Below are 12,319 nucleotides of genomic sequence, written 5' to 3'. Positions count from 1 at the left end.
TGCCAAATAAAATCCACTTTTAAAAAAATCAGATACAAATTCAGTAACAAAAGAAGGCAACACAATAGTACTTGAGGAAAACTGATATCTCCTAAACGCCAATATTTCAGTTAATTATGTAAACAACGCTGATTTAAATTAGTTTGTCAGTTGCAGAGCACGATGATCGGGCATTAGGAAATTATATGGTCGATTATTTTATCCATGCAAAAGTAAAAATATTCTATATTATTGAATCCACGGATATATGAATCAAAATACTCTGCTTGGTAAATGTGATTTTCTTCAAATGGGACACAGTGTTCTTACTTCTTTTTAAATCTGCATTTAGATTAGGCTTTGTTTGTGGAGGTTAAGTATTATTAATTATTTATGAGGCAATTTGATCGGTGGATTCATTCAGTCTGCTTTAGGGAGCCAGTTCCTATATGATATACTGACCTCTAGCGGCAGAGTTATTGAGGATATAATGACAACCGGCGGCCACCAAGGACTTTTAGCCATGGTTGGTTTCCTTACAATCTTTTTAAATAGAAAATGGAACTATAACAAAAATATAGTCTGCATTATTCTCGTTGAAAATTATACACTTACAGCAGAATATAGTAGATGGTTATGCTATGTAGATCCATATTATAGACACATACAATGAAGTAGTATTTGAATAATCAAATATATGTATAAAACATACAAGGTGACAGAATAATGTGTGAAACTGCTGATACAGCTGTTGGATAATAAGGCATTTAAATAAGAGGAAATTAAATCAAAACCACTAAGATGGTTATTATAACAAAGAGACGCTTGTTGGACACCGTTAGACACACATAAAGCAGAAATAAAAAGCAGGTTAGACTATGGGAACTCAACTACTAGAAAAAATATCATGTGCTGATTATACAGTATCATCATGTTTTATTGAAGGAAACTTTATAATTAATAAGATATATCTTTAGTTTCAAAACAGAATATAGATCTATGTTATTCTTAAAATAACCTGGAAAAAGAGCAAATATAAAAATATCATGTAAGAAAATTAAAGAACATAAAATACATTTATGAAAGACATTTTCTCTTGATATGTAACATTCTTGTCTGGTGACCAAACCGGTCATGGTTTAGCAGGTCAGGGTGGTGGTTAAGCAGGTCAGGGATGAGGCGGTTTAACAGGTCAAGGTGGGGATGGTTTAGCAGGTCAGGTGGTGGTTTAGCAGGTCACGGTGCTCTCTCTTTAGTCACTGAGTCCCAGATGTCTTCCAGCTCTCCCTCCACCTCCTCAAACTGCCAGCGCTCTGGAGGGAGACCCTCTGGAGGGAGACCCCCTGCGGTCTGTGGCCGGGGGTCTCCTCTCTGGCCGGGTCCAGAACAGAACCAGCAGGTCTGCTCCTCCTCTGAGCAGACCACCACCCGACCGAACCCGCAGGGCCGAGCGCTCACAGAGCCGGTCTGGTCTGGGTGGAGTCGGAGGGGGGCTGGCTGCTTGGGCTGGTAATACATGTGACCCTCCAGGTCGGAGATCTTAGTGTGAACAGACGGACAGATGTGACGTCTGAGGAGCTCTAGAGGTCCCGGGGGTTCTGGAGCTGCAGCCCGGCTCGACGGACGTGGAGCCCGGTCTGAGGTGACAGACACACCCGGGACCCACCCGGGTGTGCTGGCACCCTCAGCCAGAGGGGGGGGTGACCTGGGCTCCTCTGTGGACTGGGAGCCGTGAGGTGTGTCCACAAGGTGGCAGCAAAGAGGGGCGTTAGCTGGCGCTCTGACATGTTCAGACATCTCTCCCTCCGGACGCGTCCCACCACAGGCGACCCTGGAGGAGGGCTGGGGGTTGCCGGGTCCTCCTGGGGCAGAACCACTCAGGCATGTGTTTGGACAGCCCGATCTGACCAGCGGAGGAGAGGTCCTGGCTAGACTGTGACCCTCAGAGGTCAGTTTGGCGGGTTTGTCCCGGCTCCTGGGCAGGTCCAGTCTGAGGGTGGACCCCAACGGGATGGTGTACCGGCCCTCCGCGTGACCCCTGACCTCCGCCTGATCTGGACCTTTGACCCCGCGGGTCCTCCCCCCGGGGTCCTGCCTCATGTAGAGCTGCAGGCTGGGGTGCCCGGGCCCGGGGGTGGCGGCGGGGCCGTCTGAGGTCTGGTGGTCCAGGGGCCAGGTGTTGGCTCTGTGGGGGGGCGGGGCGGGGGCCGGAGGCTCTGCCTGGGGAGGACCAGAGGGTGAACGCCGGGCGGTGGATCTCCTCCCTCGACCTTCGGTGTGCACCTTCAGGGAGGCGACGGAGGTGAGGGCGGGGGTCGCAGGCAGGACCACAGTGCTCACCTTTGGAAGGAAGGTGGTGGAGGAGGTGGTGGTGGAGGAGGCGGGGGTGGAGGTGGTAATGGTGGAGGAAAGGGTGGTGGAGGAGGTGGTGGTGGAGGAGGGGGGGGTGGAGGTGGTAATGGTGGAGGAAAGGGTGGTGGAGGAGGGGGTGGTGGTGGTGGTGGAGGTGGTAATGGTGGAGGAAAGGGTGGTGGAGGAAGGGGTGGTGGAGGAGGAGGTGGTGGTGATAGTGGTGGAGGAGGGGGTGGAGGTGGTAGTGGTGGAGGAGGGGTTGGAGGTGGTAGTGATGGAGGAGGGGGTGGAGGTGGTAGTGATGGAGGAGGGGGTGGAGGTGGTAGTGGTGGAGGAAGGGCTGGTGGAGGAGGAGGTGTTGGTGGTGATAGTGGTGGAGGGGGGGCTGGAGGTGGTAGTGATGGAGGAGGGGGTGGAGGTGGTAGTGGTGGAGGAAGGGGTGGTGGAGGAGGAGGGGGTGGTGGTGATAGTGGTGGGGGAGGGGGTGGAGTTGGTGGTGGTGGAGGAGGGGGTGGAGGTTGTAGTCGTGGAGGAAGCAGAGCTGGTGGTGGAGGAGGGGGTGAAGGTGGTAGTGGAGGAGGAGGGGGTGGTGGAGGAGGGGGTGAAGGTGGTAGTGGAGGAGGGGGTGGTGGTGGAGGAGGAGATGTAATGAAGACCATCTAGGGGAAGCAGGCCTCCTCTACTCATGTCTGAGACCTGAAGAAACCTGCTGACCTGAAGGGGAGGAGAACCATATTCAGTGGGAGAAGAAACACAGTGTGCCACTGGTTCTACTGGGAGCTGCCCAGCACAACCACAGTCTGCTACTGGTTCTACTGGGAGCTACCCAGTACAACCACAGAAACACACACCGATTTCATTAAGCAGGTTGTTAGCAGGTACCAACCCGGTGGCTTGGTTCCGGGATCATCAGGTCATGACCTTTGTCCGCAGACTCTGGGTCAAAGGTCAGCACCAAGCTGATCCCATCACCCCCAGAAGATAGCCTGGTGACCAGACACTGGGGGACCTGGTTCGGATCCGCGCTGGGCTCCGCTGGGGACTGAGTCAGTAGGTTCTCATGGGGAGGCAGCGGAGCCTAAAGAGCAGAACCATGACGTCACCTAGCGAGTTGTATCGGCTCAGGGTGGCGGTTCCACCTGACCAGACGCCACAGTCCTGAGAACTTCCACCGATGAACATCCATAAACACACGTTTGAATTAAGTTCCTTCAAAAGCTCCGGATTGAGGAACGGATCTCCTGCGTATCTGTGCTTACCTCCGAGGATGGAGAACGGCCGTCTCGGCGACCCACATCCAATCCCCCGAGCTGGTTGCTATGGTAACCAGGGCTCCTCCGGTCCCAGCCGTTTAGCTGAATCCATCCCAGCATGCCTTGCAGCTCCTCCATCCTTTCCTTTATCTGTGAACAAAGATTTAAACCTCTTATCCTTCCTTATAGAAACATCATAGTAGGATTATTCAGGGTATATGAAGTCCATAATGTCCTACTACCAACAATCACTAAGTTAAATAGCAGACACAAGGGTCCGCTGCAGGCTCGCAGCTCAGGCTAGTGATTGGTTGATTGTTAATTCAACGGTAGGTGGGATTGGTTGGTTGTAGGGAACTTAAGCCTTTGATTGGTTGATCTTACGGTTGGTGCGAGATGGGAGGACTCTGGGAATAGCAGACGTCCTTCTGCTTCCAGGACAGACAGGTCCTTCAGCTTCTGCTGGACTCTGTGGTGAACAGGGTCCTGGTGGTGTACAGGGTCCTGGCGGTGTACAGGGTCCTGGTGGTCTTCAGGGGCTGGAGGGTGGTGTAGAGGGGGGTCTAGAGGTGGTTCTAGCTGGGGACCTGGGTGGTCCCGACCAACGGAGGACTGTGGAGGTCCCTTAGACAACAGAGCGGTTCTGGTCTCCTCAGCCCAGGATCTGCAGGGGACGGATGAGGAAGCTTATACCAGACTAGATGATAACATAACACTTTATTGACCCCAAAGGGAAATTCTACTTATCAACATGAGTCTCAGCCTCATGCAAACATATGTCCTCACTAGGGTTGCTCAACATCCCTTATCCTGGGAGATGTCAAAAACCATGGGCCTTAAACCAGTATGTAAACCGGTTTCAAAACTCTTGAGGTTCCTCCAGAATGAGAAGCGCTATTATAAGATCAATAGTTAACCCCTAGTTGTCCTCACATGATGTCCAGGTAGTCCCTCAGGAACCTTCGGATATTCTCCATGTGTTGGAGACACAGGTTGTTCTCTGCCAAGCCGCGGGTCACATCCTCCCAGGCCTGTAGACACGCCCCCATATCCTCACACTGGGGGTCAGAGGTCACATGCTCCAGCTCCTCCACGTCTGGCCGCATGACTTCCTGTTCCAGCTAACAGGCCGACAGACAGACAGACAGACAGACAGACAGACAGACAGACAGACAGACAGACAGACAGACAGACAGACAGACAGACAGACAGACAGACAGACAGACAGACAGACAGACAGACAGACAGACAGACAGACAGACAGACAGACAGACAGACAGACAGACAGACAGACAGACAGACAGACAGACAATCAGACAATCAAACAATCAGACAATCAGACAATCAGACAGACTGAGGGGAAAGGAAGGGAGGGGAGAGGAGAGGAGAGGAGAGGAGAGGAGAGGAGAGGAGAGGAGAGAGGAAGGGAAAGAGGAGGTGGAAAGAGGAGAAAAGGAGGCCGAACCTCCAGGGTGTGCTGCTGCTGTGTGAAGGTGTCCATCATGGGGCTGTGAGGCTCACACCTCAGCACCATGAGGTCCTGGGCCTCCAGAATGTCCATGCAGAGCTCTGCACAGCGAGACAGCAACTGGTAGATCCTCCTCCTCAGGGAGCGTCTCTGAGGAAGGAGAGGAGAGGGGAGAGAGGAGAGGAGAGGAGGGAGGAGGGGAGAGAGGAGATGAGAGGAGAGGTGAGGAGAGGAAAGGGAGGGAGGAAAGAGGAGAGGAGAGGAGAGGAGAGGAGAGGAGAGGAGAGGGAGGCGAAAGGAGAGGAGAGGAGAAGTGAGAGGAGAGGTGAGGGGAGAGAGGAGAGAGGAGAGGAGAGGTGAGAGGAGAGGTGAGGGGAGAGGGGAGAGGGGAGGAGAGGAGAGGAGCAGAGGAGAGGAGAGGAGGAGGGGAAAGGGAGGGAGGAGAGAGGAGAGGAGAGGGGAGAGGGGAGAGGAGAGGAGAGGAGAGGGGAGAGGGGAGAGGAGAGGAGAGGGGAGGGGAGAGGGGAGAGGGGAGGAGGGGAGGAGAGGAGAGGACAGGAGATGGAAGAGAAGAGAAGAGGGGAGGAGAGGGCAGAGGAGAGGGAGGCGAGGAGAGGAGGTGAGAGGAGGGGAGAGTGGAAGGGATTTAAGGATATTAAAGCTATTACTTGAGCGCAATTTGTTATAATCGGCCTGGCCATCTGTTAGGTATTAGTGAGTGAAACGCACTGTGATAATATCTGCTCTGGTTGTTCACAGGTGCATGAAAGGGACCACTGCTCAATGGAGGAGAAGGGTAGGGAGAGAGAGAGCAGAAAGGAAGGGGGGGGGGGTTGTTTTGGTTGTGGTTTCCAAATTGTCTTTCTGCTCTTACTTTACAACTCTGCATCCTACCCACAGCTCCTTGCGATCAATTTTATATCACGGCTAAACACATTTATAATATAAGCAATGATCAATTTGATGATATTATTGTTGTTATCATTAATAGTATAATAACAGGATCTATACTCTCGATATAACAGAGTATGTATGATGGTAGTAGCAGGGTAGTATTGTGGTAGTATGATACCTTCCTAAAGGGTCTCTTTGCCCTGACTCCCCCCTGTCGACCGGCTGGTGCTAATGAAGCGCTGTCCTCCAACCACCGCAGTGTCTGGTGAGGTGAGAAACAGGAACGCTAGCTCCGTTACCATGGAGACACTGATTAAACACATCATGCCCACACCACAAGAAAACCAAGATCGACTCCTTCACTTTCAGGGTTAGCCTGACGGTGGCAGCAGAGACACTGTATCCCATAAACGCGTTCAGCTCCTCTGTTAAACCAGACCCCGCCGGGGCACACAGACTGGTGGTGGGGAGGTGTCAGGGGGTTCTGCAGTAGGTGGGAGGAGGTGCTATGGAGGTGTGAGGAAGTGCTAAGAGGTGTGAGGAGGTGCCAGGGAGCTTTGAGGAGGTGCTAGGCAGGTGTAAGTAAGGAGGTGCTGGTTCTAGGGAGGTGTGAGGAAGTGCGAGGGAGGTTCTAGGGAGGTGTGAGGAGTTGCTAGGGGGGTTTGAGGAGGTGCTAGGAGGTGCTACAGAGGCATGAGGAGGTGCTAGGGGGGTGCTAGGTGGTGCAAGGGGAACGCGTGAGAATGTGCTAGGAGGTCCAAGGAAGGTGTGAGGAGGTGCCAGGGAGGTTTGAGTAGTAGTAAGGTAGTAAGGGAGTAGTAAGGGAGGTGCAACGGGTAAACTCAGTGGAAACTAATTGCTACCTTTACAGTGAAAGCTGGATACTCAACGTCAAGCCCTGATTGGTCTGCTCCATCACCAGGCTTTAAACAGGAGGCCCCCTCCACACTAGTGTGAGAGAGAGAGATAGAGTGAGAGTGAGAGTGAGAGTGAGAGTGAGAGTGAGAGTGAGAGTGAGAGTGAGAGAGACAGACAGACAGACAGACAGACAGACAGACAGACAGACAGACAGACAGACAGACAGACAGACAGACAGACAGACAGACAGACAGACAGACAGACAGACAGACAGACAGACAGACAGACAGACAGACAGACAGACAGACAGACAGACAGGTACTTCATTTGATCCCTTTGTATTAAGAACATGACTCACTCTCTCTAACATGTTGGATGACGTCAGGTTATTTCTTACCGTGGTAACGTTTTGGAAGGCTGAGTGAGTGATTTTATGTATACGTAAAGATCAGCGATGCCAGAAGAAGGATAAGGCAGCCATGTTGTTTTTATCCAACGTTAGCAGTTTAACCCCCTCTGTCTCTTTAAGATAAGGCAGCAATGTTGTTTTTATACAACTTAAGCAGTCCAACCCCCTCCTCCGTCTCCTTAAACTGAGCGCTCAGTTTCCATGACTTCAGGGCAGATAATGATGTCACCGTTTTGGACCAACTCTTGGTTATGAAGTCATGTCTCGGCCGTGCCATCTTGTTGTGTTTGCTTTGTGGGGTTCTGGACTAAATCAAACTCCTGTGGAGCTCTCAGTGTATCGAGGGAGGTGTACAGTGATCTGAGATCAACTCAAACTGAACAGAACCTGAGATGGTGCTGAATCTGTGGAAACTGTTGCCACATTCAATGAGGCCACAGCCATGATGGAAGGGGAGGGAGGAAGGTCTACTACACTAGGTCTACTAGGGTGTACGCACTACATACTGGTGAAGGATCTGGGTTCCATACCCAATGTCCCAGTCTGCCTTGAGACCTTTTAGAGCTCTGTACCGACAGTCTCTCTACTAGAACACCAGATAGTTCTAGTGGTAATAATAGGAAGCTCCATCATGCTGTTCAGGTTAGGTGGGGAAGTACCTCCTCCGCTCCAGCAGGCGGTGCCAGCGGTCCCGAACCTCTGTCTGCTTCTGAGTTAGTCTGGAGGCCAGGGTGGGGTGGACCTCAGAAAGGCAGATCACCCTCTGGTCTAACATCTGGACAGAGAGACAGACATGAATATATGACGACGATGATAATGATGATGATGATGACGATGATGATGATTGAAATAACGAAGTGACACACTGTTATCTTCAAGGTCAGCTCCTCGAGCTCTTCTTTGTTGGTCAGCTCTGCAACATGCTGTAAAACAAACCAGCCATTACCCAGAATGCACCTGCATGCCCACCTGCCACATGCCTCACTGTAGCCAATCACATTACACCAATTACTCTCTCCTTTGATTTAACAGCTTTCAAGATGCAAAGTGTAGGGCTAAGTCTTACTGTCTTACTGTTTATGGTTGCTAGGTGATGAAAAAGTATTTATTCAGGAAACTTCTTGACAGCTAAGTACCAAAGAGCATTCAGAGCATGGAGTCGATGGTTGCCTTACTGTCCATGGTTACAAGGTTACCTTACTGTCCATGGTTGCTAGGAGACCATCGGCTGTTTGGTAGAAGGAGGAGACATCCAGAGCTAGCTTCACGTCAAGTTTATTGTTACCTAACAAAGAAGATAATCTACACACAACACAAACACACACACTCAAATTATATACAGACAACAAACAATCTACACACAGACATATATTCCCTCAAACAAAATTAGTAAAATGTGAACACTGATAATGCAAATGAAGCGTAGAAGTGATTCTGCCGTACAGGTGATCTGAGGTTGTTTCCCTCTGTGGCTCCTCCTCCTCCACACCTGACCCCGCCACCAGGGGGCGTGACTCCTGGCAAACAAGAAACAGCCCTCATCAAACGACATCACCAAAGAAGGTTTACAGTTAGAATGGATTGGGCGGAGACTTTTTGGATCGGAGGCTTTCAGCTGGCCCTGTCTGTCAGTGATGTGGAATTCCTGTGCGGACCAATGGGTGGGAACGTCCTGTGTGGACCAATGAGAGGGAACATCCTGTGTGGACTAATGAGAAGGAGCATCCGGAGCATCCCAACAGCCACTGGTCAAGATAGGGAAGTTGATGTTTGGCTCTACCTGACAGTCTAGAACTGCTATTTGACACTGTTTGTTTTTGTGTTTTTTTCATGTAATAACACATAATTAACACATTAATCATGATAATTTAGTGAGGCATCCTAACGGTTTCCTAATTGGGAACATTAGCATTCAATATGAAACCACTCAAGTATCATCAATCTATCATTCTTTTTACTGAACGTAAAGACCTTTCTGAAAATAAACTGATGGAGAGCAAATCAAAGGAGGAAAGAAATGGTCAGCATTAGTATTGTATGAGTATCATACAATCATGCTAGCATCAGTATTGTATTAGTAGCATAAAGTCATCATGTTAATATTAGAATTGTATGAGTATCATATATTCATCATGTCTGTATCGTATTGTATTGTATGAGTATCATATATTCATCATGTTAGTATGGGGATTGTATTAGTATTGTTTGGGCATCATGTATTCATCATGTTAGTATTACTATTAGTATTGTATAAGTATCATAGTCATCATGCTAGTATTAGTATTGCATGAGTATCATATAGTCAAGTTAGTATGAGTATTGTTTCAATATCATATATTCATCATGTCTGTATTAGTATTGTAGTAGAATCATATATTCATCATGTCTGTATGAGTATAATTTATTCATGTTAGTATTAGTTTTGTATTAATATTGTATGAGTAGGATATAGCCATGTTATTATTAGTATTGTATAAGTATTGTTTGAGTATCCTCTATTCATCATGTCTATTAGTATTGTAGTAGAGTCATGTATTCATCATGTCTGTATAAGTAATGTATGAGTATGATATAGTCATGTTATTATTAGTATTGTATAAGTATTGTTTGAGTATCCTCTATCATCATGCCTGTATTAGTATTGTAGTAGAGCCATGTATTCATCATGTCTGTATGAGTAATGTATGAGTATGATATAGTCATGTTAGTATTGGTATTGTATAAGTATTGTTTGAGTATCCTCTATTCATCATGTCTGTATAGTAGAGTCATGTATTCATCATGCCTGTATGAGTGCTGTAGGATTATCGTGTGTTATTAAGTGTTGTATCATTCTGGATGTCTTGGACCAGCTGATGTCTACCTCAGCGGGACGGAGCTCCTCCTCCACTGCTGAGACCGTGGCCCTCCGCCATCCTCTAGGCTGATCCTCCCATGATGCCTGGACACCCCTTGGCTCTCCCCGGCCAGGCTCTCTAGGGTCCTGAGGTCCAGGGTCGGTCTCTCTAGGGTCCAGGGGTCCAGGGTCGGTCTCTCTAGGGTCCTGAGGTCCAGGGTCGGTCTCTCTAGGGTCCTGAGGTCCAGGGTCTGGCTCTCTAGGGTCCTGAGGTCCAGGGTCGGTCTCTCTAGGGTCCAGGGGTCGAGGGTTTGGAGGTGTTGTGTCTCTAGGGTCTGGAGTTCCTGTCTCTTTATGGTCGAAAGGTCCAGGGTTTGGAGGTCTTGTGTCTCTAGGGTCTGGAGGTCCATGGTCTGGAGTTCCAGGATCTGCCTCTCTAGGGTCTAGAGATCCAGGGTCTGTCTCTTTAGGGTCTAGAGGTCCAGGGTCTGGAGTTCCAGGGTCTGCCTCTCTAAGATATAGAGTTTCAGGATCTGCCTCTCTAGGGTCTAGAGGTCCAGGGCTTGTCTCTCTAAGGCCTGGATTTTCAGGATCTGCCTCTCTAGGGTCTAGAGGTCCAGGGTCTGGAGGACTTGTGTCTCTAGGGTCTGGAGTTCCAGGATCTGCCTCTCTCGGGTCTGGAGTTCCAGGATCTGCCTCTCTCGGGTCTGGAGGTCCAGGGCTTGTCTCTCTAAGGCCTGGAGTTCCAGGATCTACCTCTCTCGGGTCTGGAGGTCCAGGCTGCCCCCCCCTGCATATGGCTATCTTCCTGATAGAGCGTGAGGAGGAGTAGGCTGGAGACAGGGAGTCCTCCTCCTCTTCCTCCTCCTCTTCCTCCAGCCCGTTCGAGCAGGTCCGGTCTGATGTGGCGCGTCCAGTGGGACAGGGAGACCAGCTGGGTTCTCCTTGGTCCTGGGGATCTGGCGGGGCGGACAGCCTGGTCCCGATGACAAACGGCTGGATCCTACGCACCCATCCCCCCTCTGACATGGCGGGGTCGCGACCCCAGGCCCGGCTCTGTGTCGCTGGGCTCAGAACAGAACCACTACTGGAGGAGACCTGACCACGGCTGCTGCCTTGCTCTACTGCACCAGGGCAACATCTGGAGAGAGAGACAGAGAGAGAGAGAGAGAGAGAGAGAGAGAGAGAGAGAGAGAGAGAGAGAGAGAGAGAGAGAGAGAGAGAGAGAGAGAGAGAGAGAGAGAGAGAGAGAGAGAGACCTTGTTGCTCTGTCAGAACACCAGAGGGGAAATATGATGTCATCTTTTCCTGTCAGAGGGGCGGGGTTTGGAGTGAAGCTACAGAATGTTCTCCCCCCCCCCCCCCCCCCCCCCCCCCCCCCCCCCCCCCCCCCCCCTCTCTCTCTCAGGGTTACCAAGTGATGTCATTCTTTTAACAAGAAAAACACCCATTATCTCCCTCTCCCTCTCCCTCCTCCTCTGTGGGTGTATCTCACTTTAGCCAACTTTTTATGAAACATAAGTGTTGTGTTTTTGCGTGTGTGTGTGTGTGTGTGTGTGTAATGCATGTCTATTGTGCGTGTGTGATTGAAATCCTAAAACTTCTTTATAAAGCATCTTGCTCAAGCATTTTGGAAATGGGTGGTCGAGGCTGGCGAGGTTAATGTGCGTGGAGGCTGGAGAGGTGGGCGGCAGTTGGAGAGGTTAACGTGGTGGAGGCTGCATAGGTTCAGGGGAGGAGGCGGGAGAGGTGCAGGTGGTGGAGGCTACAGTTCCACGCACATCCTTTTTATGGACTAGGCTGAGATGAGGCTGAGAGGAGGTAGACGGGAGGCTGAGAGCGGACGAAAAAGGGGACGCTGAGAGGAAGAGAGGCGGAGAGGTTTCTCTCTTTCCTCATCAGAAGAAACGTATTCAAAACCGAAATAGGCTTATACACACGGTTTTTTTCATTCATGGCCTGATCACATTAATGATCAGCACATTACATTTTCTGTTTAAAAGCTAGCTGAACAATAAAGACAAAAACGAGAAATTAAGACATTAAAACAAATAAATAAAGACAAATAATGACATAGTTTCGCTTTCAAATCAAATTGTAGCCAACGTAAAGGTCGTTACGGGTGCCTTTTCAAGTGTGACGCACCTGAGCTGCCCTTCTATTCGACTATCATTCATTATCAACGTCAATCAGAATAACTTTAGTTCCAACCATAACCGGCATAATATAACAAACGTGATTGGCTGCACAGTATGACGGTTGTGATTGGC

This window comes from Gadus chalcogrammus, chromosome 3 (genome assembly GCF_026213295.1).
Source record: "Gadus chalcogrammus isolate NIFS_2021 chromosome 3, NIFS_Gcha_1.0, whole genome shotgun sequence".
Classification (NCBI taxonomy): domain Eukaryota; kingdom Metazoa; phylum Chordata; class Actinopteri; order Gadiformes; family Gadidae; genus Gadus; species Gadus chalcogrammus.
The sequence above is the reverse complement of the archived record's forward strand: the minus strand, read 5'-3'. Positions refer to the sequence as shown.